Source organism: Zea mays, chromosome 4, assembly GCF_902167145.1.
Source record: "Zea mays cultivar B73 chromosome 4, Zm-B73-REFERENCE-NAM-5.0, whole genome shotgun sequence".
Classification (NCBI taxonomy): Eukaryota; Viridiplantae; Streptophyta; class Magnoliopsida; order Poales; family Poaceae; genus Zea; species Zea mays.
In genome coordinates, this window is record NC_050099.1 from 110,420,621 (window position 1) to 110,428,176 (window position 7,556).

The following is a 7,556-nucleotide window of genomic DNA, read 5'->3' on the forward strand; positions in this document are numbered from 1 at the left end:
TTGAGCGACAGGTACACCGTCTCCTGATAACTACGATTTGGGGTGGAGGTCGACGTTGTGCTATCCGACTACAACAACCACAAGGGTGCTGCGCCTTAGCGATAGTTACACCGGCTCCTGTTGTTGCTGCTCTTTCCGTGCCAAGAACAACCTTGAACCTGCAAGCAATCGAGAACAAGCAAGAACAAGATAACAAGCAAACACGCACGGATCTGATAAAGTTGGGGTCTCGTTTCAAGTATTCGGGTGGTCTAGCCGACACACGCGTTTACAAGGAAGTAGCAAAGGCTAAACTTACATCAAACAAAACCCAAGTTCTTTGGTGGCTGCTAGTTGCTTAAATAGAGAAATAGGAAGAAGGAATTCTGGTGGAGTCATGAAGTTCCCTCGGCAGTTTCTGGACGCCTCGGGTGTAGTCTCCCATTAATTCTTGATCCACCAGCAAGTAGACGAAGGGAGCTTTCCAACAAGTATTTATTTGCATTAAACGACCTTGGAAGTTGGAAGATATGCCCCATTTAAACTTGTACTTGGTGCTGTTACGAAATCCTCTCGGGTGCACCAGCCTTTATTGCCTTGTTGCCTTCTCCAGTCCAAGATGGTTCACCTCCCAAACACCTGAGCATAATAAAGTCATCGCAAGGTTTTAGTACCTCATTTAAAGAAGAATTAGCTTCAATAGCAAAGAACGAGTTCACCTGATAATTAAGTTTACGTGCACGGGCTCATGTCATTGGTCCTTGATTAGCTACGAATGGTGAAGTGGTCACTGGTATGGTTGTATCAATGATAGTGATGTCCTCATCATCACCGCCTTGGCGTACAATGCCTCACTGACCCCGACTGCCGTCGTGCAGTGACCGCACTTGTACCCACCATAACCGGAATGGGAGACCACGTCTCAGGTCGTGTGAGGAGGGCAATCTGCGGGCAGGTTCACTCAGGTACTAGGCTTACCGGTTTACCATATTTCTCGGTATGTGTTTAGTACGTTCAAACGCTTGACACAGGTATCCGCACGTTAATCCTTATTCCATTTTCCCATCTCGTAGACAACCAATCCCCATGGATTGTTGTCTACCTCTAGTATCATGATAGTATGAAGGTGGATACAACCAAGTCCTGATCTCGCGCGAGTGCTAGAAAAATCACTCGTCTTCTACCGAGATCCTAATTAAATAAAGCAACTACTCGACCTATCATACTAGTATTCATCTCAAAAGGATTCCTGAGATCATGCAACTAGGGTTTCAAACAATTCCTACACCTAAGTGCACAATCAATCCTACAATCATTAAGTGAAGTAAAATAGCATAATTAACAGGTTATGCATAAAACCGGGGCTTGCCTTCCAAAGCAGTGGCAGGCAGGTCCTCTGGTGCAGACTCTGGTGCTGGATCCGGGACTACCTCCTGAGCAACTCCTTGCTCCGGCACGAGGACGTACTCTCCGTCAGCAAGGTTACAGTCTATCGAATGCAATGAACATGTATGTCATGATTATGTAGGATTTAATAACATTATGTAAAAAGAAACTAAGTCAAGAAGTAACTTAGGGTTTTCTTAGTCGTGCGAGGCTCCAAGTGGTTTATACTTACTACCCTTTAGGCTTAGGTTTTCATTGAGGATAACATAGTGGATTTGTATTGTCTTTATACCTTTCAGTGGACAAATTACAAGGGTTTTAGGATGACACTAATTACCATTATTTATTTTCCTTTCTTTAATTTCTACTTCTGGTTTCTAGTGTAGGTTTGAACTACGACAGTGGTTTAATATTTTCCAAAAATTTTGTAAAAATTACAGTGGGTTTCCATTTGCTATTCTAGCCTGTTTTAAGAATTTGAGGTTCAACATATAAAGGCTATGCTTAAGACAAAAAGAATAAAAGTTGGGTAAATGGGCCACTTTGTACTACAACTCTTAATTAGAGGTGGGGTCTGTCCTAAGGGTTATTTTTGTTGGCATCTAACAGTAATAATAGGTTTCTGTGCCAAAAACCATAGAAGGCTAAGGGGTGGTTATTTAGTTATGATTTTCTAAAGTTTAATGTCAAAAAGGCACTTTCTACTACATTGTTATTTGAAAAATGTCAAACAGCAGATTTCATATTTTTTCTAAGTTCTTAATAACAAAACATTAACTATCCCAAGGGTGGGGGTGTTTTCACTTTGGGGTTATTTTGTAGGGTTATTCTAAGTTATCCTTGTTTTATTTAATTAAAAGGTATCCTACTTATTTTATACTAAACCAGGGTATGATAGATTTTTCGAGTGAACTACATTGAATAAGTATCCTAACAAAAATAGGGGTGCCTTCTAGTTCATTATTTAAATTACATTTTCTATTTTTCTTAACCTTGAGCATATTGTAAAATAAGGGGCAAAAACTAACTTAATGGAGTGGACAGAGAGGTTTAACATTTTTAAACAGGTTAGTAGGTAGATATAAACTTCTCCAAATTTTTCTAATCCTAGTCAAATAGCACAACTATTTTTCTTTCTATTATTGAGCTTTTGGCTATAACTATAATTAAATCAGAACCTTAAAGTTTTTCATAGCACCTAGGGAGTTTTATATTTTTCTTAAGTGGGTTACATTATTTAGAGTCTGACATAATTGGTTTGACCAAATTTGGATGAACTAGACAGAAGTTGTGAGTTTTTAAAGTTTCTGTTCAAATTAAAAACAGATTTAATAAGAGTTTCCTGGAAAAACAGTTTACACCGAGACCCCTGAGTTTAAACTAAATCAATCCTCGCAGTTCTACCCTTGCGCCACTATTCCCTTGGGTCGCTGACAGTTCAAAAAGCCCCCTGACCTTTCCTTCCTCTCACCCGCAGTCCTTCCCCCAAAGTAAACAGTACCCGCGGGAAAGAAAAGGGTGGCGCGGCTTACCGGCGGCAAGATAGGTCCGGTGAAGGGTAGGGTTGGCTCGGGGAGGCTCTGGCGGTCACAGAGAGGTGCGGCTCGACGGCGGGGATGGCCGGAATCGCCGGGTCCACGCGCGTAGGCGGGTGTTCTCGTCGGCGGCGAGTGTACCGGCCAAACCACGGCGATCTGGTTCAATCCAAGGGCACGGTGAGCTTCCTGGGGTGACGTATAGGCTATCTGTGCAGTGAATCGAGAAATGGCTCAGTGATTTACCCGGTCCACGTACTCCGGCGGGGTTGAGAGCTCCGGCGACCGTGGACTGGCCTCTCCGGCGAAGTAGGCTTCGATTCCTTGCTCGGGGAGCTTCACTGGGGCATGTACACTCGTCTCAGAGGGTTGGATGGGGCTGGGGAAAGCTGGACTGGCCGGTCTACGGCGGCAGTGGCTCGGGTGGCCGTGGACACGCCGCGCACGGGCAAACGACGACGAACTGAACTCCGGTGAGGCTTGAGCGTGCGCGGAAGAGTGTAACCGACGCCTGGGAGGGCTTTATAGGCGCGGGCGCGGGACAGGGCGCCGGCTGGCCGTTGGCGCAACGCGGAGTGCGCGCGGGCGTGCTCTGGCAAGCTCAGGGCGCGTCGAACACGTGGAGCTTTCAATCTGCCCGTGTTCCACAGCTCACCCAAGTCGCAAACGTGCGAATCTTGGCAAAAATCCGGCGCGAGTCTTTTCCTGGCACCTAGGGCTGTCTCTCATCCGTGAGCTGCCATGGCAGATATGGCCTAGGTAGGAAGATCTCTGGTCGCCAAATCGGGTGTGTCACACTACCCACCTCGCGACAAAAACCATGCCAAGGCATGTCAAACGTCCAAGTCTCGGGCTCAGCTTTTTCCAGTGGGTGCCTTGGGTGGTATGCCACAGCTTTGGTATAGGACATAGGTGGATTTGATGCCAGCTTCGAGGTGAACACAACTGATCTTTAGTGTAGGTATAGTTTTTAACTTAGAGAGAAATAGAGAGCTCTAGCTCTCTCTCCACTTGGAGATTTGATTTGGGGTTTCTCCAGGGGTCTTTTTGCAATATTTCCTCCCCCTAATTGCTGGTTATAAGGTTACTTAAGGTTTGGGTAAATATTACTCATGTTTTGCACACTTGTTCACTCTCTTTTCCCTCTTATCTAGGGTTTTGGGAGATAGGGTTTAAGAGAGGTCTAGGGTTCTTCTCCCCTCTTATCCAAGGTAGTAAGTGTGCAAGGATTAGAGTAATGCTTTTGGTTACACACACTCCTTGGTTAAAATCTAGCTTTCCAAGACCCTCATGCTTCTGCTCCTTAAGTTCTTCCACATGTGATCATAGCCTTTAGTACCAAGGTGGGCTCTAGCCATGGTAACACCTGGGGTGTTACAACCCTCCCCCCTTAAAGGAATCTCGTCCCGAGATTTTAGATAGAGGCCCTTGGGGTGCTTGAAGGTGTGTTGGTGCTATTCTTTCTTTAGACTCGAGTTTCTCTTATTAACTGCTCTTCGAATGTCATCCTCTTTGCAACTTCAGAAGGAAGCCCTTCTTAAGTTAAATCCACAACTTAGACTATCCTTGTTATCTAAGTTTTTCTTATAATTGAATTCAAAGGGCATGTGGGGGTGGGGTTTTGGGGTTACGTACCGACTCCTTTGGGTAGAAAGTCGGGGAAGCGAGAGCGTAGAAAATCCTCAGTCTCCCATGTAGCTTCTTCTGCTGAATGGTGACTCCACTGAACTTTATACATTCTGACCGACCTTGCCCGAGTTGATCTCTCCTTTTGATCTAATACCTTGACGGGGTACTCTTGATAGGACAAGTCTGGTTCTATCTCAATGTCCGGTTCCGGTAGCACTTCAGTGGGTAGGCGAACACATTTCCGCAGCTGAGATACATGGAACACATTGTGAACTGCTGACATGTGAGGTGGCAATTCCAATTGATAGGCTACAGGTCCACAACTTGCTTTGATCTCATAGGGTCCAATGTAGCGAGGAGCTAACTTGCCCTTGATCCCGAATCTCTGGACACCCTTGGTGGGTGACACCTTAAGATAAACATGATCTCCCACCTCAAACTGTAGAGGCTTCCGCCTCTTGTCATGATAGCTCCTTTGCCTGGCCTGAGCAGCTTCTAAGTTCTTGGTAATAATCCTAACCTTTGCCTCTGCCTCGAGTACCAAATCTGGCCCAAAAATTTCCCTTTCTCCTGCTTGAGACCAATTTAGTGGGGTCCTACACCTTCTCCCATATAAGGCTTCAAAAGGTGCCATCTTCAGACTGGACTGATAGGTGTTATTGTAAGAAAACTCTGCCAAAGACAGACACTTGTCCCAATCCTTCCCGTAGTGTAGTGCACATGCTCGCAACATGTCTTCTAGAATCTGATTCACCCTTTCGGTCTGGCCATCTATTTGGGGATGGTATGCTGAGCTTCGGAATACTTGGGTTCCAAGTGATTCTTGCAGCTTCTCCCAAAAGCTTGCCACAAACAGTGCTCCTCTGTCAGATATAATGGTCTTGGGAATACCATGCAATCGCACTATTTGATCAACATAAATTTCTGCGTACTTCTCCGTCTTGTGGGTGGTGTGCACTGGCAAGAAATGAGCGGTCTTGGTCAACCTGTCCACAATAACCCAAACGGAATCATGGTGCTTGGAGGTATTGGGCAATCCCATGAAAAAATCCATGCAAATGTCCTCCCATTTCCAAGATGGTATGGGAAGGGGCTGCAAAGGGCCTGCTGCCTTTAAGTGACTGGCCTTGATTCTCTGGCAGGTGTCACACTCGGATATGTACTTGGCAATTTCCCTCTTCATTCGGGTCCACCAATATAGAGATCTGAGATCATGGTACATCTTGTTGCTACCAGGGTGCATGGAGAATTTGGAAAGGTGAGCTTCATCTAGTATCTTCCTTCTGAGCTCAGGGTCCTTGGGAACAACCAATCTATCTCCAAACCATAGAATTCCCTTGCTGTCCTGTCGGAAACACTTGTATTTCTCTGCCTTTTGCTTGACCATTTCCTTAATCATTTGGACACCCTTATCCTCAATCTGTGCCCTTACTATTTGCTCTTGCAATGTGGGTTCCACCGAGATATAACTTAAGTCACCCGAAGAAACAACTTCCAGGTTCAGCTTGCACAACTCATCGCACAGGGTGGTGACTCTTGCATCCATGCTCATACAATTGCACTGGGCTTTTCTGCTCAAGGCATCTGCCACAACATTTGCTTTGCCCGGATGGTAATGCACTTCCAAATCATAGTCCTTGATTAACTCCAACCATCTCCTTTGCCTCATGTTCAGATCTGCCTGAGTGAAGATGTACTTGAGACTCTTGTGATCAGTGTAGATGTTACAGTGAGCTCCCATCAAGTAGTGTCTCCATATCTTAAGAGCATCAACCACAGCTTCCAATTCCAGATCATGTGTGGGGTAGTTCTGCTCATGGGGCCTGAGTGCTCGTGAAGCATAAGCAATGACTCTGTTCTCTTGCATCAAGACACATCCCAATCCGGTACCAGAAGCATCACAATAAACTTCAAATGGCTTGGTGTTGTCTGGTTGAGCCAGCACTGGGGCTATTGTCAAATGCTGCCTCAAGGTATGAAAGGCATCTTCACACTTCTGGCTCCAAACATACTTGACTCCTTTCTTTAACAGTTCAGTCATTGGTTTGGCAATCCTGGAAAATCCGGAATAAATCGTCGATAATACCCTGCCAAACCTAGAAAACTTCGAATCTGCCTTACTGTAGTCGGGGGTTTCCAATCCATCACCTCTTGTACCTTCTCAGGATCAACTGATATCTCGTCCTGAGAAATTGTGTGACCCAAAAATTTGATCTCCTTCAGCCAGAATTCGCATTTAGACAACTTAGCATACAACTGATGGTCACACAGTCTTTGAAGTACAGTATGCAAATGTTTGGTGTGCTCGGCTTCGTTCTTGGAATAAACCAGAATATCATCAATGAAAACGACCATGAACTTGTCTAACTCTGGCATAAATACTGAGTTCATCAAGTACATGAAATAAGCCGGGGCATTGGTCAGCCCGAAAGACATCACCAAAAACTCATACAGCCCATATCTAGTTGAGAAGGCCGTCTTGGGAATATCACTGGCACAAATCTTAATCTGATGGTAACCTGAGCGAAGGTCTATCTTGGAGAATACCTTGGCTCCTACCAACTGATCGAACAGAACATCAATGCGGGGCAGTGGGTATTTGTTCTTGATAGTCACCGCATTGAGAGGGCGGTAGTCAACACACATTCTCAAACTCTCATCCTTTTTCTTCACAAATAATGCTGGACATCCCCATGGTGTAGTACTTGGGCGAATAAACCCCTTGTCCAACAATTCTTGCAATTGCTTCTTCAATTCTGCCAATTCCGCGGGAGGCATCCTATAGGGTCTCTTAGAGATAGGAGCAGTCCCGGGTTGCAATTCGATGGCGAACTCAATGTCTCGGTCAGGTGGCATCCCTGGCAATTCATCCGGAAAAACATCCGGGTAGTTACGGACCACTGGGATCTTTTCCACTGGGGACTCTATCATAACAAAGGCACAAGAACGGGTGCATCCCTGACCAGGTAAATATAAAACAGTCTCGCCATAAGCAGGGGAATGAATTTCAATGGCCCTGGCTGCAAT